This window comes from Pteropus vampyrus, unplaced genomic scaffold (genome assembly GCF_000151845.1).
Source record: "Pteropus vampyrus isolate Shadow unplaced genomic scaffold, Pvam_2.0 Scaffold271, whole genome shotgun sequence".
In the NCBI taxonomy this organism is placed as follows: Eukaryota; Metazoa; Chordata; class Mammalia; order Chiroptera; family Pteropodidae; genus Pteropus; species Pteropus vampyrus.
In genome coordinates, this window is record NW_011889052.1 from 787,482 (window position 1) to 800,458 (window position 12,977).

Below are 12,977 nucleotides of genomic sequence, written 5' to 3' on the forward strand. Positions count from 1 at the left end.
ATCACATGATCATCTCAATAGATGCAGATAAAACATTTGACAAAATTCAACACCCTTTCATGATAAAAACAGTCAACACATTTGAAATAGAAGGGAACTTCCTCAACTTGACAATCCAACCAACCCCCTTCCGGCGCGGAGGCCCGGCCCCGCCCCTCCTCGGACCGGCGCCCTAACCGTCGAGGGCACGCGCACGCGCATGCGCAGTCCTCGCGCCAGCGGGCCCGCAGACGCGCCCCTCCTCCCGCCTCTTCCGCCTGCCGCGGTGAGAACCGCTCTTCTCTGCCCCCAGCTTCGGCCTCTGCGCGACCGGCGCTTTCGGGGTTCTTTTGTCGCTCTGCTCTCAACAGCTACATGGAGGTTTTGTGTCATCGCTTGCCGCTGCCGGCGGGAAAAGGGCTGGCGTGAGAGGTTCCGGGGGAAAGCCGGTTCAGGGTGTCGCGTGCTGACGGAGGAACCAACTCGCAGGATGGGAATCTGCGCCTGCCCCCGCTTGCGCTCGGACCCTAGGGTCTACACGAAGTGGCCGTGTCGGGCTTTGTACATGGCCATCTGGGACGACCACCTGGGGCTCCTTCGGCTTCACACGACACCCCCTCCCCACTTCATGGCTCCAGCCGCACCAGCTGTTCCCGCGACCTGCATCTCTTCCCCTCTGATTGTCACTTAGGCGCTTTTAAATTCATAGCTTAAAGGTATTTCAAAAAAATGGATCCCTGACTGTACAATCTTAACAGCTAATACTCACTTGACAGTCTCTGCGTAGCACCGCCCACGACATGCTATTTTTCTTATTTTCTTACTAATCGTCCACATGAAATACATGAGAACCTAGCCTTGACTTGTTCACAGGCGTCGGAAACAGGGCCTGTTACCTAATAAATATTGTTCAATAAATATTTGATGAACGAATGACCTACAGAGAGGCAGAAAGGTTTTAAATTATTAACAATGGCCATTGTGGAGTTACGTATGAACATAATGCTATATGACCCTAGAACAGCTAGTGACTAATGGTAAGATAGTCTGGTGAGGTTTTTGAGACCGATTTTTAAGTATGAAGAGAATGTGATGGGGAGGAAGGACATTTCGGATACAAAAACAACTAGAACAAAAGAATTCAAGTGTGAAAGTGCTTGGCGAAACTCCTTAAGCCCATGGGGTGGTAGTGGAAACATTACTTGGTTGTGGCAGTGAATTTTGACTATCCTATAAACATTGGGAAACCAATTTGAATAGAGAATAAAATCAGATTTATAGATTAGGACGATAACCATTGCAACAGTGATCAGAGGAAAAAACGCAGGAGAAAAGATAACCTGATAGTCTAGGACAGAAGCAATAAGAAGAAAATATGAGTAAGACTTGGATTGCCGCGCCTAAGAGCTCAGCCTTTAGAAATAATGATAAGAGCTGATGTTTATGGCTATTTTATTTGTCTAGAACCATAGAGAGGGAAGTTGGTCCTTTCAGGGCAGTGGTATTCCAACCTTTATGTTCAAATAACTTCTAAAATAATTTGGAAAACCACTTTTTTTAGGAAAAATATTAAAATTTTTCATCAAAAATTAAATAATTGAGCCCCTTATAAAGATGAATATTTTTAAATAAAATGGTTACATCACTTAAGTTTTTATTTTAAAATAACCTCAAACTTACCAAAAGTTACAAGTACAGTACAAAGAACTTTTCTTGAACAGTAAGACAGTAGGTTGCTGACATGCCTAACACAAAAGTCTGTTTTCTACAACCAAGTTGATTCTCTTACATAATAATCATGATAACATTAAAACTGTCCTCAGACCCCATTCAAGTTTTTTTGTTGCCCCATAAGGTCTCTTATACCAAAGTGTCCAGATCAGAATCATGCATTGCATTAGGTCAAGTTTCAAGTCTCTTCAATCTGGAACAGGCCCTCAGTCTTTAACTTTCACAACGGCGTCGACTTTGAAGATTACAAGCCAGTTATTTCGTAGACTGTTGCTCAGTTTGAGTTTGGCTGATGTTCACGCTCTGTCCTTTTCAGTTCATACCATCAAGTGGCTCACGATTTCATTTCTTCCATCATTCGGATGACTTGATTAGCCTTCTCTACTGTGAAGTTATCCTTTATGCCTCTGTAACTGGTATTTTTCTGGGAAGGTATTTTGAAAGTATGTAAGTATCTCATTATGCATCAAAATTTCGGTTTATTTTTTATCGAACAAACAAATGGTTCTAAACTTGACTAAGTGCATACTTGTAACTTCCTTCTGTAACAATGAAAAATCTGACTGCCATTATCCTTACTATATTTACTTATTTTAACAGTTCGCCTAAATGTTACCAATCTCCATGCTGGCCTGCCCTCCCAGATAGGGACTGACTCCTACGATCCTGTGCTAAGCCACCCTAATATGCTTACATCTATCTACCTTGCTTTACTCCCTCTAATGGCATTAGGACTGAAATATTTTAGAAGAGATGATAGGGGAATGTGAAAAGCAAGAAAACATCACTCTTAAACCTGCTGAACTCTAATTATGTAATAATTTGATGGTCGTGATGGAATACAGACAGCCCTCTCTTAGCATAGCAATGCAATATCATCAGAATTACTGTGCAAGCAGAAACTATGCAAACTTCATAATTAATGAGGAAAATTACAATTATTCCATGGCCTTTAAACTTTTTTATCAAAACACCAAAAACCCTATCTATTATATATAAGAAAATAGATATAGTAAAATTAATTTAGTGGACTATAAAATATTAGAAAAATTGAGAATCGTTTTATTTTTTTGGTGAAAAACAACAGTAGTTTGAACTCATTATATAACATAATATGAACAAGACTTGCTTTGTTTTTACTTATCAAATTTTCATACCCCTTTCTAAATTTGGATCGGCTTCCAATATTTTCTATTTTGCACTTTTAAGGTGAAGCTTTTTATAGGTGTCGTCTCCTCAGACATTTTCATTCTTTTTTTCACACTTTCCTCATGTGGATAAGTGTGGCTTCCACAGTTCATCTAGCTGTATATCTAGAGTCTATCATAAAGAGCAGTTCAGTGTCAACATTCCTAAGTTCAGCTGTTTCTTCTTTAATGCTATTTACATTTGATTTGAATTTCACTTCATATCAACAGAATAAAATATAAAAATCACATGATCATCTCAATAGATGCAGATAAAACATTTGACAAAATTCAACACCCTTTCATGATAAAAACAGTCAACACATTTGAAATAGAAGGGAACTTCCTCAACTTGACAATGAAAATTCCTGGGCATCAATGAAAACTCCATATATAACATCATACTTAATGGTGAAAGAATGAATGCTCTTCCCCTGACGTCAGGAACAAAGATATCTGCTCTCACCACTTCTATTCAGCATTGTACTGGCGGTTCCAGACAGGGCAATTAGGCCAAAAAAAAAAAGTAAAAAAGAAAAAAATGACATTCAGAGTATAATGTAAGAAGTAAAGCATTCTATTTGCAGATGACATAATCTTTATATAAAAAAATCCTAAGCAATCGACTGAAAAAAAAAATAAATGAGTTCAGGAAGGTTGGAAGATACAAGATCAGTATACAAATATGGGCATACCTCTGAGATAGTGCAGATTCAGTTCCAGACCACTGAAATAGAGTATTGCAGTAAAATTAGTCTTAATCTTTTTACTGGTGGAGGGTCTTGCCTTCAATTTAAAAAAAAAAAAAATCTGTGAAGCACAATAAAATGAGGTATGCCTATATCGACTATTTCTATACACTTGGAATAAACAATCTGAAAATGAAATTAAGAAAATGTTGCATTCCCAATAGCACTTAAAAGAACAGAATATTATTTATAAATTTAATAAAGGTTTATGGATCAGAAGACTCAACATTTCAAAGTGACAAAACTCCCCAAACTGATCTGCAGATTCAACACAATTGCTATCAAAATTCCAACTGACTTCTTTGTAGAAATCAATAAGCAGAGTCTAAAGTGTATATGGAATTGCAAAAGACCCAGAATAACCAACTTACTTTTCAAATCCTGAAAAGAAAGAACAAAATGGAAGAACTCACACTTCCTGATTTCGAAACTTTACTATACAGCAATGGTAAGACAGTTGTACTGACACAAGGGTAGACATACAGATCAATGGAAGAGAATTGAGAGTCCAGAAATAAATCCATATAGTCAACTAATTTTTGATTCAATGAGGAAAGAATAGTCTGCAACAAATGGTATGGAGAAAACGGGACAGCTACAAGCTAGAGAATGAAGTTGGACCCTCCTTTACCTCACACTATATACAAAAGTTAACAGAAAGCATCAAAGGTCCTAAATGTAAGAGCTAAAACTACAAAACTCAAGAAAACATGAGGGCAAACCTTCATGGTTTGGATAAGCAAAATGGGACACATGCAATGGAATATTATTTGGCTTTAAAAAGGAAGGTGATTCTGACATATGCAACAACATGGATGAATCTCGAAGACATTATGCTAAATGAAATAAGCCAATCACAAAAAGATGGTGTATGATTCCACTATATGAGGTACTTTGAGTAGTCAAAATCCTAAAGACAGTAAAATGGTGGTTGTCAGGGGCCAAAGAAAAGAGTAATGAGTTATTATTTAATAGGTATACAGTTTCAGTTTTATAAGATGAAAATGTGGAGATGGATGGTAGTAATAGTTGTACAATATTATAAATGTATTTAATACCATTGAACTGTACACTTAAAAATGGTTAAGATGGCTAAGTGAATGAAATAAGTCAGAAAAGGACAAAAACCATATGATTTCACTTATATGTGGAGCCAACAATTAAACAAATAAACAAAAAACAAACATACAGAGAACAAATTGGTAGTTGCCAGAGGCAGGGGGTGGGCAGTTGGAAAATGGGTGAAGGGAGTCAAAAGGTACAAACTTCCAGTTATAAAATAAGTCATGGGGAGTTAATGCACAGCGTGGTGACTATAGTTAATAATACAATATTGCAAATTTGAAAGATGCTAAGAGAGTAGATTCTAAAAGTTCTCACAAGAAGATTTTTCTAACTGTAAGGTGACAGATGTTAACTAGACTTATTGTGATATCACGATCTGTACGACTATCAAATTATGTTGTATATCTGAAATTAATATGTCTATTATACCTCAATAAAAATTAAAAATTAAGAACAATGGTTAAGATGGTAAATTTTATGTTATGATCATTTTACCATAATAAAAAATCAGGGATGGGGGAAGAGATAACAGACCAAAAGCAGCTTTGACTATTGAACTTTTTATTTATAAGCCATAAAACTACAATGCTTATTTTTCCCCAGTTTTACAGAGATATAATTGATATTGACATTTATTAGTTTAAGGTGTACTATGTTTATTTCTAAGAGGATAAATACAAGTTTGAAAGTTTCGAGAAATCAGAAAACTATTGGCAGTGACAGCAGATTTGGAAAAGAGCCAGACAGAAAATATAATAAATTGAAAGCTCTGTGGACATATTGGGCAGTAGACTGGACACAGCAAAAGAATCAGTGAACTAGGCAGATAAATCAGAAAATAAAGTCTTGCAGGTCAGAAAGACCAAAAAACAGGAAGCCAAGTAAGAGACGGGGTCAAAAATAAGAAGATGCAGTGAGAAGTTCTAATATACATGTAATTGGAATCTCAAAGGATGAGAGAGTAGAAGCAATAACTGAAGAAATAATGATTGAGAAGTACCCCAAACGGTGACAGATATTCATAGATTCAAGAAGCATGGAAAGTAAATAGAAATTAGCATTTAGACTCATTTTAGTAAAACTGCAGAAATTCCAAAGCATGTGTATCTGAGGAAAAGGGATCCCTGACCTGCAAGAATGAATAAAGAGCAAAGAAAGTGGTAAACAGTAACTCTCAACATTAACTGTATAAAACAAGAAGCAGCAATATCTTGTGGGATTTAAAAATATAGAACAAATATTTAACAAAATAATGCATGTTGTGAGTGGAGAAATGGTAGTATCCTAAGCAGGAAGGTAAAGATAATTAACATGAATATTTGAGAAATTAATGATGTATTTAATTTCTAGTTACCACTAGAAGAGTAGTAGAGTTAAAAAATAATAGGCAATACAAGTGGAATGGACCATAGGAAATGGAAAATCCAAAACTGGAAGGTAGCTTCAGTACAAAATGTATTAAATAATTGCATTAATTTTTTTAGAGCCAAAAGGCTTCATTTAAAAGGCAAACACTTCAGATTCGGTTTGTTTGTTTGAATTGTATGTTTCTCTTTCTCTTCTCCCCCTTGCCTTCCTATCCTGAACAATTTGTTCCAAAAGCTATCAGGTGAGGCATCTGTGTGCACAGGGAACGAGGCTATGGTGGCCTAGAGTGGAGTGTCATAGTCTGAGCCAGATGATAGGGGCATCCACATGGTGGCTGAAGTGGTTGTCCCTTGTGGGATTTCACAGTCCAAGAATGGGTAGGAGGGCCTCCATGTGGGGGCAACCCAGCATAGGGTGTGGTGAGGAGGGTGCTCAGGGCGCGGAGGGGCAAGCTGGTGTGGTGTGTCAGAGCCTAGGTGGAGTGGAAGGGTTTTCGCATGGGAGAGCCAGCCGCCTGGCACGTTTCATCGGAGCCCAAGCAAGGTAAGGAAACGCCTCTACACGGAGCGAGCAGGCTGACACGGGATGTCAGAGCCTTATGGGTTTTTGAACAGACTTCCAAGGGCTGCAGACAGTGTGATTATCAAACGGAGACTAAAATTATCTAACTGGTTTAAACAGATAAAAGACAAAATTAAAACTTCAGGAAAGAACTAGAAACTATGAAACAAAGAGCATAACAGATTTGAAAGGACTCAAATAGAAACTCTAAATTTGAAAAATAATTGAAATTGATAACGATGGTTTTTGTAGCAAATTGACACAGCTGGATGAACTGAAAAGTCAGAAGCAATCTCCAAAAAGCATGGAGAAATAAAAAATAAAATCGAGAATACAGAGTAAAACACTTGGAGGACAGAGAGGTCGTAACATATATTTAGATTCCCAGAAAGGCAGAAGAGACTATAATAGAAGTAATATTTAGAAATAATGGCCAATAATTTTCAAACGCTTTATTTTCAACAATAATCTTCAGAGTCAAGGAGACCAAGAACCCCAAGAAGGTAAAGAAAAGAAAAAAAAAGCAAGCCATACCTAAATACATCACAGGGAAACCTTTATGTGACTCCATTTCCTCCAAGGTGATGGGCCGTGACATTTACAAACAAAATGTTTAGTAACTGTAACCCCTATGGAAACGATCACCCGCCAACCTTCCTGCCGACAACCAGGGCTTTTGGCAAGACTACGCACAACTGGAATGATATTCACGATATACCATATCCTTGCTGTGTACTTACGAAGTTCAAGCCTCCAATAAGGGCAAGAAGTGACTCTGACAAGTATCGTGAGGCTGCCATTCCTATGACGCTTTTTTGAAAAGGGTTCTGCTCAACACGGAGGAACTCAGAGGAAATAATGTACACTGACCACATAAGAGTTGAAGACACTGAGTCCAAAGCTGCTCATCACTCTCACCTCTAGTTTCCACTGTCTGCTTTGTGGATTAGCCATAGTAAGTTGGACTTTCTTCTCCTGTGATAAATAATTAACAGAAAAATATCTAAAATCTATCGAGGGCTTAGTATGTCCTAGATACTGTTCTAGGCGATAGGAATAAAGTGGTGAACAAAACAGATCGAAATTCCTGCCCTATGGAGCAAGCCAGTGTGCAGTAAGCAGTAAAATATATACACAGGATGTTGACGATAAGTGTAAGGGGGAGAATGTAAAGCACGGAGGAGGATTATGAGATGTCGGGTACAATTTTTACATTAAGACTTTTGAAGAAAACCTTGGGCAAGGTGGGGAAGCAAGCCATGGCTCTGGGGAAGGCCACTGCAAATGGGCACAGCGCACATCTGACACGTGCGAGGAACAGAATGGGAGGAGCAGAATGGGGCCAGTGTGCTGGAGCAGCAAGCGAGAGGATGTGAGGAGAGGGAGGAGACAGGACTCGATCAGGGAATAGGAGACAGGACTCGATCAGGGAATACTGGTAGATCGCTTTCGCTTACACCCTTATGCCATTCAAATATTTTGAACATCTGTATATATTACTTTTTCAATAAAAGACCAAACTTTATTGAAGTTTCTATCAATACATCTTTAATAATTACCTCTATGTGTGTGTGTGTGTGAGAGAGAGAGAGAGAGAGGAACAATGTATTTTTATTTCTTCTAATGGACAAAGCTCTTTAGAGTCTTAGAATTTTTGCACATTTTTTCTCTCACCTAGAATACTTCTCTCCACCTCACCCTTGTGCTGCATGCTAATTCCTTCTTTGGGTATGAATTTAAGTGTCACCAACTGAGAGAGCGTTTCCTGCCAGACACTATTGTCCACCCTCCCAACAGCCATTCTCTGCTTCTTGCCTGCTAACAGAACATTAATTTTGTTGGGCAGACAGCTCTGTGGTCATTAGCAAGTTACCTAACCCTACTCTGAGCCTCAGTTTCTTCATTTGTAAAACAGAGACACTAATAGTGAATACAACGAGAATTATCGGGAAGATAAATGACATAATACATGTACAGTACTTGGTGACATTTATATTTACCTGGAACACTACTTAGCTAAGAAATTATTCATATTCATAAGACAAATTATCTGTGATTAACTACAATCTAATTTTTACAACATAATTACTCAAAAACATCTTTAATAGTTCACCAGTTACTGGCCTTGTTAAAAAATATCAATAAACCTTAGATGACTCCTTCTCGTTCCCCAATATTTATTGGAGGCGGCCAGCAGTGTCAGGGCCCAGTGAGGAGGTAGTCAACATAGTCAAGGTCAAGGAAGAGGTCAGCATGCCTGAAGACTGGTTACTTACAAGGGGACTGAGCAAATAACCAACTACATTGAGAATGCTGAGAGCCAGGTTCCTCACTGTTAGAGAAGGAAGTTACAAATATCAAGAGGGGGAAGGCTAGAGTGAGCCTTATGGTGTTTGACAGGGATTGGAGGTATTGGTGTGAACACAGTTTTCAATGGATCAAAAAATAGAGAAATACAGTTGTAAGTGTGCATATACGTGTGAATAAGTAATAGTGATAGCTCATTATCAATGAACACTCCTAGTGCCCAGATCTTGGTTTCTAAATACCATATTCCAATAAAAGGAACCAGAGCCCCTTGGAGAAATGGCTGCTTCTAGAGGTAGGGCATGGAAAGTAAGAGGAAGGTACATCTTATGATGGTAATGAATTATAACACATTGAGTAAATTAGGAATCTATGGATGCATAATGATATAAATAAATGACTAATGGAGAAGAAAGAAAGTGCTTCCCTATGGTAGAATGCCAACTATAAATGCAGAAAGAATGATGGGATTAGAAAATCACCTTCTGGCAATTGTCATAATAACTGATTTGGATGAGAATCATCAATAGATGCTAAAAGTAGTGGTGAAATTTTGTAGAGGAAAGAGATATTTACTTGGCTTCAAAGTATCTGCTAATGAGATACCTACTAATTACATAGTGAAGCAAACTGCCAGACACCACCTTAACTAAGTGATCAAAGTCAATGAAAGCCAGTGATGGGACGAATCAACATGACATGCCACATGATGAGAACACCATTCACTTCTGTGATATTCCTCTGAAAATGCCTGACCTAAATCTAATCTCGAGGAAACATCAGACGAATCCGAACTGAGAAGCAGTCTACGAAGTCACTGGCCTGTGCTTTTGAATACTGTCCAGGTTGTGACAGATAAGGAAAGACTTAGGAACTGCTCAGGACAGAAGGAGACTAAAGAGACATGACAAATACAGGCAACACATGATCCTGCATATTAGGACAACTGGCAAAATATAAATAGGGTCTGTCAATTAGATGGTAGTATTATATCAAAGTTACATTCTTGATTTTGATGGTCATATGTATGAGAATGTCTTTATTTTTAGGAAATACTAAAGTATTTAGAGGAATTATGCCTGCAACTTACTTTCAACAGTGAAAGAGAATATAAAGTAAATGTGGCAAAGTGTCAATAACAGTAAAGATGTTAACTTCCATAAATTTAGGTGTCCTTAGATCCCATGAAGCCTCTCTAGGTGCACACATCCTGCTTGAATCCTCCTTCTGTAGCTATAGCAGCCATGTTCATAGACCATCTAACCAATTCCTACCAATTAAGAAGTGTAATCCATAAGATATCTGATCTGGCCTCCAAGTCCACTTCTAGATCTACCAGGCAGTTAAACACATCCTTGGCAACTATTTTGAGAAGCTGAAATTCTAAGTGCTCTAAAATTGTTTTTTAAATATTGGGGATAAGCCTTAGAAGAAAGATTTGTCAGCTGTACAGGAAACGGGTTCCTGATTCATGAGAATCTGACAGAAGTACAGCTAAATCCTCCAGGGAAACGAATACAGTAGTGAAAGCTGCCACCCTCTAGTGCTTAATAGGAGAACTACATTTCCTCTCGAAAGACCCGCAACAGAGAGGGCTGGCACTAAAAAACCACTGGCTTGGTGTGAGGGGAACCACCAGGCAAGTTTAAATCTTTTACATGCATTGTGATCACTGCTTTGATGTATTACTACCATACGCTTATTTTCTGTTTTACCATGTTTTTTCTTCGCTTCCCTTTTCTCCTGCTGTTCTGTTCAATTGTTTTATTGACTGGCTCAGAAGTGATGAATTATATTTCTATTTGTTTAGTAGTTATACTTAACATTACTTTCATGCATTCTAAATAAAAATTTCTAAGAAAATCCTAAGTTTTGCTGTTTTTATCCTCCTCCTGAGTAAAACCTTACTCCTCCTTCTGAATCGGGTATAGGCATGACCACCCTCCAGGTTGACTCTTTTCCAGTTGCCAGGGATATCACACAATGGGGTCCAGTTGTGGTCAGTGAAACATGAAAAGGAGTCTTTCAAGACTTGATGAGAGCTGCTAATGCTATCTTGCTAGGAACCTGAGGATCAGGACTACTCCGAAAATGGAAAACAGAAGTGTTAAGAACTTGGGTCCTTGATGACACAATTGAGTCAGTCAACACTGACTGATTCACTGAATAATCAACTGTGAGATCTGCCCTACTTGAGGGCTTCCTGTTATTCGAGACAATACACTTCCGTATACTTCAAGCCAGTTTTGAGTTAGGGTTTCTGTTCCTCGTTGCCCAGAACATCCCAAATGATACACACCCTTATGTTTTCTTTTATCTTTACTTAAAATTTTAGTTCCATCTATTATTTCTGCACAAAAACTTCGTTTTATAGTCAGTAGTAAATAGTGGTAAGTTAAAATTTACCAATATATTTTCCTAATATTAGTGCATGTCATTGTTTATTATATCCTATTCCTTTCCACTTGGGTTAGTTTTTCTTTCTGCAAAGTGCATCCTTTAATTAGTTCTGACCATCTCTTATTCATTATATAATTTGAAATCTCTTTATATTTTCATTTTAGAAAGACACGTTAGCTAGATATACAATTCTAAGTTGAATTATTTCTCAGCAAATTGAGGATTACTTTGTCTTTTTTTGCTATTATTGTTGGGAAGAATGTCGTCAAATTGCTTTCCAGGGTAGGTTTTGCACCTTTTCTCTCATGACTTGTAAGATTTATTTTTGATATTCTGCAGTTTCATTGCACTGTGTTCAAGTAATTATTTTTTATGTATCCTGCATGGCATTCAGGCTTTGCATCTTTCTTCAATTCTAGAACATTTTCAAACATTGTGTTAAATGCAGTATTACTTCTCTGCAGTCCTTATACTGCAATCTTTTGCAACTTCTATTATACACTACATTGAAGTCTTTCAATCTATTCTCCATGTTTTTAAATTGTTCCCTTTTTTGTTTTTCTCTTAGTAATGAGTTATTCACCTAGATTCCATCTTTCTGATTCATTAAACCCCTTTCCACTAAGACCTATCTAGAATTCATGACATTTATGGAGTGTTTATTCAATCACTGTATTTTTAATTTCTAGGATTTCTAACTGGGTCTTTAAATATTTGCCACTTTTATTTCATAATTTCTTATTCTTTAAAAATAAGTATCCTTAATGTCTTTGAACATTCTAAACATACTTATTATCAGGTCACTCAATTATTTTCATTTCAATTGCAGTGAATTCATCTCTAGATGCTGATTTTTGTCTTTCTTTTGGTTAGGTTTTCTTGTATGTTTTGAAAGGTGAACTTATAAGCTCCTTGTGAAAAGGAATTTTTTCCCCATACAAGTATCTCTGCCTCCCTGATGGTTTTGTGGTAACTTCTCAATCCCCAGGAAACCAGAAACAAGTCTTATATTAGTATCTTAAGACTTCGTCTACCATGAAATTTTGGGAGACAGGAGATTACAGGCACCAAGTGAGAGGGTAGCTGGATTTAGGTCTGGATTCTATGTTGTATCTGCTCCCTAAGTATACAACTTCATATAAACTATGTTTTCATGCATGGATGGCTTTTTTTTTTTTTTTCAATCTCTGTTAAGGGAGCTCCATCTTAAGTCCTAACTGTGAGTACCAACCCTGGCCCCATTTATCCGTATTTTATGGGGGCACCTCCTCAATCATATGACCTTATAGGTTATAAACTCCAAACTGCTTCAATGTTTCTGGATCCACAGCCTGGCAAGATTCCAGCTCTGTTTCTGGTCAACATAAATGTTTATCTTGTTTTTGAATACGGACAAGTAATTTTAATCTTTTCTTATTAATTCTACTGTGCGTTTGGAACAAAGGGAGTGGCATCAAAGTGTGTATATGATACTATCTTGAGCAGAAGTCAGTTTCATTCATGTTTTCAAAAAAAGCCTGGTCTACGGCCATGCTACCCTGAACAAGCCCGATCCCGTCTGATCTCGGAAGCTAAGCAGGATCATGCCAGGGTCGTACTTGGATGGGAGACCGCCTAGGAAGACCAGGTG

The 12,977-nt window shown here is 37.8% G+C and overlaps 1 long non-coding RNA gene and 1 pseudogene across 3 annotated transcripts in view; one reads left to right on the top strand and one right to left on the bottom strand.

The window, feature by feature from the left end:
* Positions 1 to 1,598: 1,598 nt before the first annotated feature.
* The window catches only part of LOC111729583, a 13,771-nt gene continuing 2,392 nt past the window's right edge, over positions 1,599 to 12,977 (bottom strand). For 2 of the 3 annotated variants that reach the window (XR_002776292.1, XR_002776291.1), the window contains exon 2: positions 1,599 to 2,134. This is a non-coding gene — a long non-coding RNA (uncharacterized LOC111729583). Of the gene's footprint in view, positions 2,135 to 3,592; positions 3,625 to 12,977 lie in introns of all 3 variants that reach the window. The other variant, XR_002776293.1, reaches the window with a different exon arrangement.
* Positions 12,868 to 12,977, top strand: LOC111729618 (annotated as a pseudogene).